This window comes from Enhydra lutris, unplaced genomic scaffold, assembly GCF_002288905.1.
Source record: "Enhydra lutris kenyoni isolate GAN:26980312 unplaced genomic scaffold, ASM228890v2 scaffoldscaffold93, whole genome shotgun sequence".
NCBI classification, from domain to species: domain Eukaryota; kingdom Metazoa; phylum Chordata; class Mammalia; order Carnivora; family Mustelidae; genus Enhydra; species Enhydra lutris.
The window spans coordinates 918782-932819 of record NW_019154177.1 but is presented as its reverse complement, the minus strand read 5'-3'; the positions used below and the strand labels follow the sequence as shown (position 1 = coordinate 932819).

At 48.6% G+C, this 14038-nt stretch overlaps 4 non-coding genes across 4 annotated transcripts; 2 read left to right on the top strand and 2 right to left on the bottom strand.

Annotated features, from left to right (window-relative positions):
- Window positions 1-9231: 9231 nt before the first annotated feature.
- TRNAL-CAA lies at window positions 9232-9337 on the top strand. Its single transcript has 2 exons — window positions 9232-9269; window positions 9292-9337. It is a non-coding gene; the product is annotated as a tRNA-Leu (tRNA).
- A 305-nt stretch (window positions 9338-9642) lies between these two features.
- On the bottom strand, window positions 9643-9714 carry TRNAQ-CUG. The gene has a single exon. It is a non-coding gene; the product is annotated as a tRNA-Gln (tRNA).
- A 3236-nt stretch (window positions 9715-12950) lies between these two features.
- On the bottom strand, window positions 12951-13032 carry TRNAL-AAG. The gene has a single exon. It is a non-coding gene; the product is annotated as a tRNA-Leu (tRNA).
- A 632-nt stretch (window positions 13033-13664) lies between these two features.
- On the top strand, window positions 13665-13737 carry TRNAM-CAU. The gene has a single exon. It is a non-coding gene; the product is annotated as a tRNA-Met (tRNA).
- Window positions 13738-14038: the final 301 nt, after the last annotated feature.

Below are 14038 nucleotides of genomic sequence, written 5' to 3'. Positions count from 1 at the left end.
GAGCCAAACATCACAGGAAGACAGCCTGAGGGGTGTGTGTGCGACGCAGGCTGAGTCACGGGGGCCACACAAGCTGTCATGTGCGCTGGGAGGGCCCACGGAATAACAGAAACCACTGTGCTGGGGGGAATCCCACGTTCTGGAGAAGATGAAGGCCAGACCTGTCATTAACCAAGGCCCAGTTCCTGACGGCACAAAAACCGTGAACGCAAGATGAGAAAACCTTCGTAACAAAATGAGAACCGTCTCCAGTGCAGGGACGGTAAAAAGCCTGCTCCTCCATCGCTCATCTTACCCCAGACGGATGAGCATTTCGGGGCAGTGCGCAGAAGGGGACAAAGTCGGGAACCCTACAGCCCCTCGTCAGCCTCTCGTTTCCTTTGCCATCTTGCTGATCTGGAAGGGATGGATGGGTAGCCAGGGGGAGGGGTGAAAAGAGCAGGGTGGAGGGAGGGGCTTGCCAGGTCCACAATTTTAAAATCTTGCCAAGAAAGGATCAGACTTCAGGAATCTGGAGGCATTTCTACATTTCTGCGTTGGGGTGAAAAGCTGGTGGACCCTTTGTATTTTTTGAATTTTGTGCCATGTACATGCCTTCATTATCCAAGGCAAATTAAAAGAAAATAAAGACACAGACGAATTCTCAAGGATATAAGGCACTCCTTTCTGCACAGAAAAATGGGTACTCTGCTTTAAATTTTGACCTGTCAAAATGGTTTTGCCTGAGTAAAGGAATGAGTTTTTTTTCAGAAATTGCCTTTTTGATTTTGAGAAATATTGGTCCATTTACAAACAAGCTCTGAAATTTCTTCTAACAGTAAAAGAAACGAGGTATTTCATTTTGAGATAACAGTCTCTCAATTCCTCAGCATCTGGAAATTTCTGTTATAAGACGTCATCCATCTTGCTATTTTCAGGCTTACTTACTATTCAAATCTTTTTGGGGGGAGGGGAGTCTAGTGAGAAAAACAAGGAGAACCAAAGTAGTTAAAGAGAACAAAGAGCAAAGAAAGAAATCATCAAAAATGTGTTAGTTTAAAAATGATGGTACACACTACAATGTGATTCTGTCATTAAAAAGAATCTATGTAACTGTACACAAAGATAAACTCGAAATCGATAAAAGACCTCAATGTGAGACAGGAATCCATCAGAATCATAGAGGAGAACATATGCAGTCACCTCTTCAATATCAGCCACAGCAACTTCTTTCAAGATATGTCTCCAAAGGCAAAGGAAACAAAAGCAAAAATGAACTTTTGGGACTTCATCAAGATCAAAAGCTTCTGCACAGCAAAGGAAATAGTCAACAAAACAAAGAGGCAACCCACGGAATGGGAGAAGATATTTGCAATTGACAGTACAGACAAAAGGTTGATATCCAGTATCTATAAAGAACTCCTCAAACTCAACACTCACAAAACAGATAATCATGTCAAAAAATGGGCAGAAGACATGAACAGACACTTCTCCAATGAAGACACACAAATGGCTATCAGACACATGAAAAAATGTTCATCATCACTAGCCATCAGGGAGATTCAAATTAAAACCACATTGAGATACCACCTTACATCAGTTAGAATGGCCAAAATTAGCAAGACAGGAAACAACATGTGTTGGAGGGGATGTGGAGAAAGGGGAACCCTCTTCCACTGTTGGTGGGAATGCAAGTTGGGGCAGCCACTTTGGAGAACAGTGTGGAGATTCCTCAAGAAATTAAAAATAGAGCTTCCCTATGACCCTGCAATTGCACTACTGGGCATTTACCCCAAAGATACAGATGTAGTGAAAAGAAGGGCCATCTGTACCCCAATGTTTATAGCAGCAATGGCCACGGTCGCCAAACTGGGGAAAGAACCAAGATGCCCTTCAATGGACGAATGGATAAGGAAGATGTGGTCCATATACACTCTGGAGTATGATGCCTCCATCAGAAAGGATGAACACCCAACTTTTGTAGCAACATGGACGGGACTGGAAGAGATTATGCTGAGTGAAATAAGTCAAGCAGAGAGAGTCAATTATCATATGGTTTCACTTATTTTCACTTATTTGTGGAGCATAACAAATAACACGGAGGACATGGGGAGATGGAGAGGAGAAGGGAGTGGAGGGAAATTGGAAGGGGAGGTGAACCATGAGAGACTACGGACTCTGAAAAACAATCTGAGGGTTTTGGAGGGGTGGAGGGTGGGGGTTGGGTGAGCCAGGTGGTGGGTATTGGAGAGGGCACAGATTGCATGGAGCACTGGGTGTGGTGCAAAAAACAATGAATATTGTTACACTGAAAAGAAATTAAATTAAAAAAAAAAAGAATGCAGTACTGATGTGAAAGGACACCACATTCCGTTTTGTTAGAAGCAAGTTGCAGCACCTTGTGTAGAATGACTCTTTTTTTAAAGATTTATTTATTTATTTATTTATTTATTTGACAGAGAGAAAGAGAGAGATCACAAGCAGGCAGAGAGGCAGGCAGAGAGAGAGGGGGAAGCAGGCTCCCCACTGAGAAGAGAGCCCGATGCGGGGCTCGATCCCAGGACCCCGAGACCTTGACCGGAGCCAAAGACAGAGGCCCAACCCACTGAACCACCCAGGTGCCCCTAGAATGAATTTTTTTGTAAGATAATAATGTACAAATGTACACACTAAAAAAATACATAGAGGAATATAACCCAAATCTGTAAGGGTGTGACGCATTGTGGGCGCCGGGGGTGGCTCAGTGGGTTGAGGGTCCAACTCTTGGTTTCGGCTCAGGTCATGATCTCAGGGCCGTGAGATCAATCAGTGTGGAGTCTGCTTGGGATACTCTCGCCTTCTCCCTTAGTAGCCCCTGCTCTCGCTCGCTCTCTAAAATAAAGTTTTTAAAAATGGGTGTGATGTATCAGAAGAACTGGGAGGAGGAGACGAGTGACGTCTACTGTCTAGGCTGCATTTTTCTACAATATATGTTTTATTTTACTACAAGCAAACACTGTTCAGTACAAATAATTTAAGGGTTATAAAGAGGGAGGGATTTTAGAGAGCTAGGCAAGAGACCAGAGGGTTACAAGCCAAGAAGTCGAGTCATTCTCTCTCCTCAGATTTTTTTCCCCCACAACTTAAAACTGTCCCTCTTTGTGCTCAAATCCTTTGCGGCTTACCCAGAGCCACCCAGGTGCCCCTGACCTGTCCTTCTAGACAGCAAGGGTTTGGGGGATTTTTGTTGAGTACAGGCACTTGGATTATTTTTTTTTTCATTAAAAAAAACTTTATTGTTTATAAAAAGGGAAAAAAAGACAAAATCTGAAACAAAAGAAGCAAAAGTATGTGTAATGGAAGGCGTTACATTTTGCTGTGATTTGCTGACAGATGATGGGAACTCATAGTTTTACCTGTTTACATTTTATTGGCACTGTACAGAAATTCTTTAGTATAGACATTTTTTTATGGCATAAAAGAAGTTAACCTTAAGTATTTTAACTTTTGTAAGTAATGTTTATCCAGAAACATTTGTCTAATGAAAACAAATCTGGACTTAGCAGAGACTTTATTCAAAAGGATAATCATAAGGAAGAAAAGGGACTCTTGAAATAGGGAGAAGTTTGTGCAAGTCCCTGAGAAGTTAGAGTTTTTTGGGATTTTTCAGTTTTGTTTTCTTGTTAGTTTTATTTATTTCTTTTCATGGTTAATTACATATTTCTTGAGCACGCATCATAATACAGCCCCTGGGGTACAACGATAAACAACAAAGCCATGTTCCTTGCCCTTATGGTTTCTATATTCAAGTAGAGAAGACATATAACTAAGCCACCAATCGTAACCAAAATGTATATGATAAAAATTTTCCAGCATACGGAAAGGTTGAGGGACGTGTATGGCGAACCTCCAGTTAGCCCTCGTTCAGCTGGAGAGCAGCCGGGAGCATTTTGCATAGACACTGATGTGAGCACAGTGCCTGGTGAACAGCCCAGCCAAGACGCCGGCCCCTCGGGAGCTCACAAACCTCCAGGGACGGGGTGGGGGCAGGGACAGCAGCGGCCCAGAGGGTGCTCACCCTCAGCTTCTCTCCTCCCCATGTGCACACGGTGCCGCGAAGATGTGAGGTCTCGGATGCCTGGGGGGCTCAGTCGGTTAAGTGTCTGCTTTCAGCTTAGGTCCTGGTCCCAGGTCCTGAGTCCACACCAGGCTCTCCGCTTAGTGGGGAGTCTACTTCTCCCCACCCCCCTTTCCCGTGCTCGTGCTCTCTCTCTCTCTCTCTCAAATAAATAAATAAAATCTTAAAAAAAAAAAAAAAAGATGTTTGGTTCTATTCCACCCTCTTGAGTCTGGGCTGGCCTGTGAACAGAGTAGGGCAGAGAGGTACCCCCATGCCTGGCAGTACTGAGGAGGAGGACTGACGTCCTCTGCCGTGGTGTCTTGGGGCCACCAGCCACCAGGGAACGTGTCTTAGTCTGCTCTGGCTGCCATGACAATACCAGACTGGGTGGTTTGCACATGCAGAAATTTATTCGCTCAGTTTGTTTTCTGGAAACTAGAAGTCCAAGATCAAGATGTCTGCAGACACCTTGAGGCCTCACTCCTTGACGCGCAGGCGGCGACTCTCCCCGTGTGTCCTTGCACAGCCTTTCCCCTGCGCACTGGCTCCTGGAGCTCCTCCTCTTCTTCTCAGGACACTCACTGCACCCTCATGGCCTCGCTGCACCTTAACCACCTCCATAAAGGCCTTGTCTCCAAATAGGGTCGCAATGGGGGTTAGAGCGTCAGCATGTGAATTTCGAGGAGACACAACTCAGTCCATGACACTGTGTGACTGCTCTACGGCAGGGGGGCTCCGCTGGGTCCATCCTTCCAGCCATTCCCTGACGGAGGCTGTAGGTGAACAGAGAGCACCTGCCTTCTGACTGACCAGTCGATGCCCCCCGGAGAGAAGGGGTCACCCCAGGGAGCCCTTGTTGGGGTGTACTTTGTTACCCATTTGAAGGAGTTATAATAAGGAGTGGCCTTGGGTGATCAGGCAGATCAGCATGTGGTTACGAACTATAACCCTGGGGGGTGGGAGTGTCATCCTGGAAAGCAAGGAGGAAATGATGGAAGGACCAGAGTCCGCTGGGCCTGAAGAACATCATGTCACCTCTTAGAGTGGTGACCGTTTTGCGATGTGTACAAATACTGAGTCATTACATTGTATGCCTGAAACTAATAAGTATAATTATGTGAATTATATATCAAAAATTAAAAAAAAAACTATGGGGTGCCTTGGGGGCTCAGTGGGTTAAGGCCTCTCCTCTGCCTTCGGCTCAGGCTCAGGTCGGTCCAGGGATCGAGTCCCACATCCCTCTCTGCTCAGCAGGGAGCCTGCTTCCTCCTCTTTCTGTCTGCTTCTCTGTCTACTTGTGATCTCTGTCTGTCAAATAAGTAAATAGAAAAAAATCTTTAAAAAAAATTTTAAAAAACTAAAAAATAAATAAATAGAATCATACAATAAACACTTTTTGGTGTCTGGCCTTTTTTCCTTTTTTTTTTCTTTTCTTTTCTTACCCATTACATTTGTAAGATACAGTCTTATCCATAGCAGTAATTCAATTTTTATTTCTGCTGCTGTAGGCATTCACTATGTGAATATATCATGATTTATTTGATCATTTTCCCACTGATGGGTATTGTGCTGTCTTAAGAATTCTGTTCTGCTGTGAATAAAACTTCCCTGAACATTTCGCACATGTCTGTAGATGGACAGATGCACTCATTTCTAGGAGCAGAATCAATGGATCAAAGATGGCTTATGTTCAGTTTTTTAGACAGCGCCGAAAATAGTCCAAAGGGATGGTACTAATTGACATTTCCAGTGGTCATATATGGGAATTTTAATTGCTCTATGTACTCACCAACATTTGGTATATTTGCTTTATTTTTTAAAGTTTGGACATTCAGGTCGATTCGTAACAGTAACTCACTGTGGTTCTAATTTATAGTTCCCTGATAATTAATGATCTTGAGCCTCTTTTCGTAGGGTTCCGAAGCATTTGAATGGCCTCTTCAGGGAAGTGCATGATCAAGTCTTGCCCTAAAAAGTTAAGGTATTTGTCTTTTTCTTGTTGATTGACCGGAGTGCTCTGGCATGAGTCCCTTGCCAGATACGCACACACACACACACACACACACACACACATATAAAACTAATATTTTTCCCCGTTTATGCCTTCCCTTTTAACTTTGTTAACGATCTTTTTTTGATGAGCAGTCCTTAGTTTTGATGAATTCCGCTTTATCAACTTTTTTTTTTTTTTTTTTTGGTTACTACTGCTGTTCTTGAAATCTTTGCCTACCCCAAGTTCATTCAGATATTCTCCTTCTTCTAGAAGCTTTACTGTCCCTTTCTTACTTAGGTGTATGATCCATTTTGAGTTCATTTTTGTGTTTAATATGTTAAAAAGAAAACCACAATCCCAAAATGGCACCACTTAGGTTAAGGCCCCAAGTCATGAACCAAGACAAATCCCTATCAGGACTGCAGTTTCAGCCCCCACGAATGCAAGCTTTTACCAGCCAACAGGGAATCTCCTGGTCAGTGCCCATTAACCTGTAACATGGGCCCTCTTCATCCCCCAAAAGTCATCCGCCTACTAAACCCTTTCGTCGCCAACTACTAAACCTTTTCGTCCCCAAATGAAGGTGATTGAACCTGAAATAATCCTTCTTTTCCGTTGATAACTTTCTTGTCCTGCCTTTAAAAACCTTCCCCTTTCTTTCTGTAGCCCTTGGGAGCTACCCTCTACTTGCCAGATGGGGTGCTGCCCAATTCACGAGCTGATTAACAAAGCCAACAAGATCTTTAAAATTTAGTCAGTTGAATTTTTGTTATTTAACAGGTGTGAGATAGGGGTCTAGGTCCATTTTTTCCCAGCTGGTCCAGCACCAGTTAATGAAAAGCTGGATCATAAATTTGCAAATGTTTATATGTCTGTTCACTTCATTTTAGCACTATGTCTTTAAATCCAGAAAGTAGATGTGTTAATGGAAAACCAGCTCACCAAATTTACTTGTTTCTTTTAACCAATTATAAAATTTACATCAATTCATATACATTGGGGTGGTTTTAGCAGCTTTTAAAGATTTCTGTGAGGTTATAATTGACCATTAAGATCATTATTTGTCTTAATAATGGCATTTTAGGGAAGACTTCATTTGTCCTTGGCCAAGCAGAGAAAGAACAGATTGAGGGATGTAAAAGAGCATATATTCTTGAAAGCATATTTATGATAAGAATATATCCATAGGAATCCTTCATATTTAAGCATATGTTCTTCTTGAATTGCTTTTTGTGGATATATTTATTTACTCACTTCCTTATTAATTCAGCAAATACTTATTAAATAAATTCTCAAATATGTATTTCATTTTTAGTTTAATCAGCCTTGAGTCCTCGTCCTTATGACTTCATAATAGTTTGCAGAGCAGGGCTACATGATCTACCATAATTACTTTTCCTCCCTCTGACAGCCTTTGTTCCTCCCAGACCTAATTGCCCCCCTCTGTCTTTGGTTACTTTTCTAAGTGTTTATTCCTAATTAGACAGCAGCTTTCTGACCATGTTACCGCCAAGCGCAGTGAAACGTCCTGTCCCTTGAAGCTCGGGCTGTGATCCCTGCTCCCTGCTCCCTGCTGCGGGCCGGCACCTGCTGCTCCCGTGCGCGCCCCAACCCTGGAGAGGGTCCGTGCCTGCGTCCCTATTCCAGATTTCACATTTTCTTTCTTACTGGAACTCCATGTTTGGAGGAACAGTTCCTCAGAAGTGTCCTGGGAAAGAGGACATGGGAGGCAATTTCTTATTTCTTCTTATTATTTTTTGAAACCTTGCAAGACCGGAAAGGCCCGCTCGCGCTTTTTTGGCCGCGAGGCTGGGTTCTGAACCCGTACGTACAGGGTTCTCTTTCGTGGACGTGATCTCCACGTCCTGCTCTTCCAGCTGTGGAGAAGATGCCATCCTGATCCTAGCCCTTTGCGTGCCACGTTTTTCTTTTCTCTCTGGAAACGTATCTTCACTTTATCCCTGAGGTTCCGATATTTCATGATGTGGGGCTTTTCTCACACGTGGCGCAGGGCGTTTGATGGACCTACGTTCGCCTGGAGATTTAAGGTCTTCGGTTCTGGAAAATAATCTTGTGTCATGTTTCTATCTCCTTTCCTTCATTTCCCCCTTTTCTCTCCCTGGAAACCCCGGTGGCTTGATGGCACACCTTCTACCAAACACCATTTTATGTTCTGTTGGACTCTGTCCTGCTTTCCATCTCCACCCCACACTTCAAAGGAACTTTCTGCAATCTTATTTTGAAATTATTAAAAAGACATTTCTGCATCATAATATTAATTTTCAGATTTCCCCCTTCTCTCTTTGTTCCAGGAATCTGTATCTTCTCTTACCTGAGGACTTAATTTTAATTTTATACAATTCCGTTTCCCGCATGTGTTTGTTTCGCTTTAGTTCTTTTCCCTGGTCCTGTCTGTGAGTTTTGGTCTTTATCCTAGAAACATTTTCACAAGCATCTGATGAGTTTTGTTCGTGGTTCGTGGTTGAAGCACCCGCAGGCCGGATCTGGGACCGTGGGCGCGGGGCAAGGTCTTGGCTGGAGCGCCTGCGGACGCGTGGAGACCGTGTGGTTGCGGGGTCTTCAAGGTGCGTGTCCTTGGTCGCCCGCGGACCCCGGCTCCTGCGGGTAGCACACCCAGCCGGCGGACCTGTCCTCGGGCTCCGGGATCCGCGGCGAGGGGGGTCGGGACTCCGCCCGACGTTCCCTTGCAACCGCGCGGGGTTCCCGCGCGCGCAGGCCAGTGCGCAGCCACCTGCCGCTCCCGGCCCGCTCGCCCCGCCCCTCTGCGGTCTACACCCGCGCTCCTGTGCTCTCCCAGTCTACATCAGCTCGCCTATTTCTCGGCTGGGCTGCGCGCGTCCTTCCCGAGCCGCGCTGCCGGGAGACACAGGGGCTCTCCAGGGCCAGCCGGGGTAGTTCCTGCGCCCCCGGGTCCGGCGGGGCGGGGAAAGCGGAGGGCGGCAGTGGGATTCCGAATCGCCTCCTGCGCCAGAGCAAAGCCTCGCCAGTTCGCTCGGATTTCCAGATCTGCCGAGAAAGTGGTTCCGTTCGTTCCGCTTCTCAGATGCGCCCTAGGCGGCAGGAAGTCCCAGCGGCTCTGAGTGGGTGTTCGTTCGTAACAACGACTGAGTGTACTCATTTGGGGACCGCGCCCGCGGGTGTCAGGATGGCCGAGTGGTCTAAGGCGCCAGACTCAAGCTCCGCTTCCTCCGACAGAGGGTTCTGGTCTCCGCATGGAGGCGTGGGTTCGAATCCCACTTCTGACACACAGTTTTTCCCCCCGCCTCTCGTCTCAACCGCGTGTCTCCCGGCTTCTCTCTGCTTTTCCTTTTGCGACCCAAACGGTGGGCCTCGGGGAGGTCGGTCTCCTTCTTCCCCCCTTTTTGGTTGCAGTCGACCAGGGCCCTCGTCGACCCCTGTACCCTGCTTGTGCATCACACGCCGTCCCCCGGCGCGCGTGGACCCAGGGCTGGAGAGGTGGCGGCCCGCGCGTGGGTCCTGCCCCGGCCCATCAAAAATCCGCCGGGCCAAAGAGAAGCGGGGAGGTCAGGCAAAAAGGGCGCAAACAGGAAGGTTCCACCGAGATTTGAACTCGGATCGCTGGATTCAGAGTCCAGAGTGCTAACCATTACACCATGGAACCCCGCCTGGCGACGTTTGTCTACACTGTCCATCTGAGATCCCTTCCTTCGTGGTTTTGTTTTGTTTTGTTTTGTTTTTTTAATTTAAATGAGCGCTGTATAGAATACAGCCGAAAAAGAAGCACCACTTTAAACGACTGTCTCTTCTTCCTAACTGATTTATTTTACATCTACGAAGGCATTTTGGGGTGGCGGGGGGATGGAACGTCCCTGCACTTCCCAGCCTCAAGGCGATGGACCAGCCAAATACAGGAGTGGCAGGTGGGTGGCAAGTGGTGGGAGGGGGTCCTCCCGACCGCTTTCACCCCGCCTGACTCCCGGTTTCTTTCCCTCGATGTCGGGGCGGCGCAGGTCCGGAGGGTGTTCTGGGGGTTTTGATCTTGCCTTCATTTCTGACTCGCGCAAAGGCAAACTGCATTTTCATCTCACCGTTCAAAAGGGAGAAAAGAAAAGTACAGCTTCTCCCTTCTACAGCTTCACTTGCTCATCAAAGTCCCGCAGACGCCTCTAGGGCGATGGGCTCGGAATCGGAAAATCTGTGGTCCCGCTCCAAAATGTCTCCAGCGTCCGACCCTCCTCGTTCCTCCTGACACCGCAGCTCCGGTACTGCTAGAAGCTTCTTTGAGCGCGCTGCTTGGGGACATAGATAGAAGGATCAGTGCAGGAATATTCAGGGGAAGAGCCCAGCGATGGACTTTTGGGACTTCTCTTTCTCTCCATAGGTTGAATCGGACAAGGCTGAGCGGGGTGACTGTTGCATGTTATGTTGTGTTTTGGTTTGGTTTGTCCTTTCCAGGTCCCAGCTCCCAGGTGGACATTCCAAGGTTCATTCGGAAACAAATAGGTGTCCTCGGCCAAGAGAAGGCATCCTCCTGCTAGGCATTCTCATTAGGTTTTCCAAAATCTTAACTTTATTGGGACGACATGATTATTTACGGAGTAACTGTAAGAGCATCACACAACAGAGAGATTGTATATACAGCATGACTGGAAGAAATACTCGGGTGTCAATCAGCCTTCACTCAATGTGAGTATTAAGCATTGACCCTCTGTTCTCACTGTGCTCTGGTGGTCTCCCAAGGCTGAATTGCTAAGGAATCCCGGATCATTTTTTGTGACTCATCCTTTTGCTGGATCTCCAACCCAGCAAGGTGCCTGTAACAAAACAGAGGCTCAGCAAACACGGTGGAGGGAGGGGAGCTGTGGAACTGGAAGACTTCGGGCAGGTGACGGAAGTCCACGTGTTTACACACACAACTGCATTCCATGGCCACGAGTCTCCTGGCCTTAGAAGAGGCTCTAATTTAATCTTCCGTCTGAGTAATGAACCAACTCTTCTTCCCCCAGTACAGGTGGCGTCCTTTGTATTCCCATGAGCCAGAACCTTATTTCTTAAAGAGTAAGAAAAATGTCCTCTGGCTTTAAAAGGATACCAGCACATCAAAAGTCCCGTATTTAACTGTAGGCTTTCAGCTCCTCTCTGAGGATGGGCAAGCGGGAAGGGGTAGGAATGACTGCTTTTTCAACCTTAGCACATTTATTCCCTAGGAAAGGACAGTGGGTAAAGACCTGGAAACTGGGGCAGACGGCCATGGGTTGGTTCATTTTGGAGGGCAGAATTCAAAAGCCTGCACCTTTCCCTTGGATTGCCCGGTGGGGAGGTGGGGGTGGGGGGTGGGGGGGTAGGGGTGGGGTGGTTCAGAGATACTGCATGGTGAATGCAAAAGAGAAAAAAAAAGAAAAAAGAGGAAGGCCACCAGGGAGCGGTGGGGAGGGCGGAGAGATGCCTGGGCTCCACACGCCAGGAACGATCTGTTGTCTGGTAATCTAAGCAAGAATGAATGGCTTGCAGGCGCCTGGTAGCAGAGCTGAATCCAGAAAGAGCGAGTCATTATGGCAGAATCAGGAGTCTACAAATGAGAAAGCTGTTCTTTGGTATGTTTATTCATTGGCATTTAGCACAAACATCTCCTCAGTCTTCCTGATATGGGGAAGCCAGAGAAATGTGGTTCTATATCTGAGAAAGGTTATGATGCACGAGGGAAAGCAGGCAATTACACAAAAGTTACCAAAAGTTACAGTAAAGGCCATGTGAGGGATAGAGCGACAATGGAGCATGCCTGCACATACCGACAGCGATACCCAGTGAAGGGCAGGGAGCAAACGAGGACAGCCTGCCGGGGACAGGCCGGCGCGCTGAGGCCTGCTGCACTCTCCCCAGCTCGCCGCTTTTCTTCTTTGCTCGGAGACTGGGATTTTCAAAAATTCACCTATAAAGTCGTGAATCCACTCATTTGATTTATGAAACAAATGTGCACTCGTTCTAGCAAAACGAACTTATATCTCCCCCTTTTCCGTCCTTGGACACTGTTACCAGCAGAACAAGTGTGTCCTTCTACACCCTGTGCTCTATCCGCCTACGCTGCTGGCTCTGCTAACACTATCATCGAGCTCGTATTCAGAGTCGAAGCGCACTCTGGACGGTAGAAGTCGCGTCGCGTTGGGGCGTCCTGCGTCTAATGCTTGTCACCAAACCTTGCTGTTGTTCCTCTCGACGTCTTCAGAGACTAATTTTAATCCTGGAGGGGGAGATCAAGGGAGGCTTCCAGGGGAAGGCGCTTCCAAGTTGAGACCTAGGGCGCAGGGAAGTGCTTGGAGCGGGAACAGGGGGAGCCCACGCGCGCGCAGGGACGCGGAGGGGCGGGCGCTTCTGGTCCGCGGGATGAGCGCGGCGCAGGCGAGGCGGTGCGCGCAGTCGCCGCGGCTCCAGTCCGCACCAGGAAGGTTCAGAGCGTGAAACCAAAGGCTGCGGTCAGGCCCAGGACAGCGGACTCGGGCGGACCGACCGCTGTTCCTTCGTCCGGCGTTTATGGAGTAATTAGTAAGTGCTGCTGTGTCTGCAGGGTCTAAGAAAGCCCCCGGCACACGGAAGGTGCCGAATGAATAGCGTCTAAATTCCGTGAGTGTATTGAATGGAGGTCTGACACACGTCGGATCCTTCTGGGGGGCGAAAACACGCGGATGGGAGACGTCGGTAGCACAAGCAGTAGATGCTCACTACCTTCTTGTCGATTGAACACCCACCGCGCACTCGGGGCGGTGTGCACGGCTGCGCTCTGCGGCCCCGGGGAAAACAGAGGGTGCAGCAGAGTCCGCTGCCTGGACTCGGAGCCTGTGGGTAACTGTCCAAACTGCGAGCGAGAAATGACGTTTTCGCGGAAAGTCTTCAAAAACGTTTTGGCAGCGGTGGGATTCGAACCCACGCCCCCGAAGAGACTGGAGCCTTAATCCAGCGCCTTAGACCGCTCGGCCACGCTACCGCCCGACTTTCGGGCGCCGCCTGCGCTTTTCGGACCTGAAGGTCGCGCGTCCCCGGCCCTCCTCGCATCCCCGGCCCTCCTTGCGTCCCCGGCCCTCCTCGCGTGCCCTCGCAGCTCCCAGCCCCAGCTCGCTCTGGGACCCCGGCCCGCCCTACGCCGCACTCGGCCTCCTCGCGACTCCAGGCTGGTCCTGAACCCGACGCCGCGGGCGGAGCCCCCCACCCGCTGGGGCACCAGCGCTGCAGCGAGGGTGTGGCTGCAGATGAGCTGGGTCGGCGGGAAGGGAGCTCCCCGACCCCAGGATCGAGCAAGTCCTGCCGTTCGGAGCCGCGAAGGAGGAGCGGAAGCCGGCGAGGAGTCCCGCGGACCGTCCCCTGCGTCCCGCCTCCGGGAAGGTCCCAGTGCCCCGGGTGGGGCGGCGCGGGACTGCGGTCCAGCCCGGCTCAGGTGCACGCGCCGCCGCGTCTCCGCGGGAAGGGCCGCGAGGGGCCGGCCGCCCTGTCCAGCGCAGCTCCCAGCCCCAAACTGGGTACCCGGCGCGAGCTGTCCTGAAACCCTGGTTTGCTGAGTTGGAGAACACTAGGTCGCACAGTGGTGTTGGTAGATGTTCTGCGCAAAGCGAGGTGTCAGGTGCCTCCTTAGCGCAGTAGGCAGCGCGTCAGTCTCATAATCTGAAGGTCCTGAGTTCGAACCTCAGAGGGGGCACGTGTTTTGCTTTCAACCTTGACGAATCTTTGTTCTTTAATCTTTTTCCCCGCCCCAAACTGTACTATATATATAATTTTTTTTATTCGAGGAAATCGCTTGATAAGACTGAAGGGCAATTTGCTGTTGTTCAACAGAACCATGTAATGTTCAGTTACAAAATAGCGATTTTCCACTAAGCGTTCAATATTCCAAACTTCCGGTTCTTTCTTATACCAATTGCTGATATGGTGAGAAGATTTTCAAAACGCCTTTCAGGTAGGCTTGGCAATTGTTTTTGTAACAAAAACACCAGGGTCAG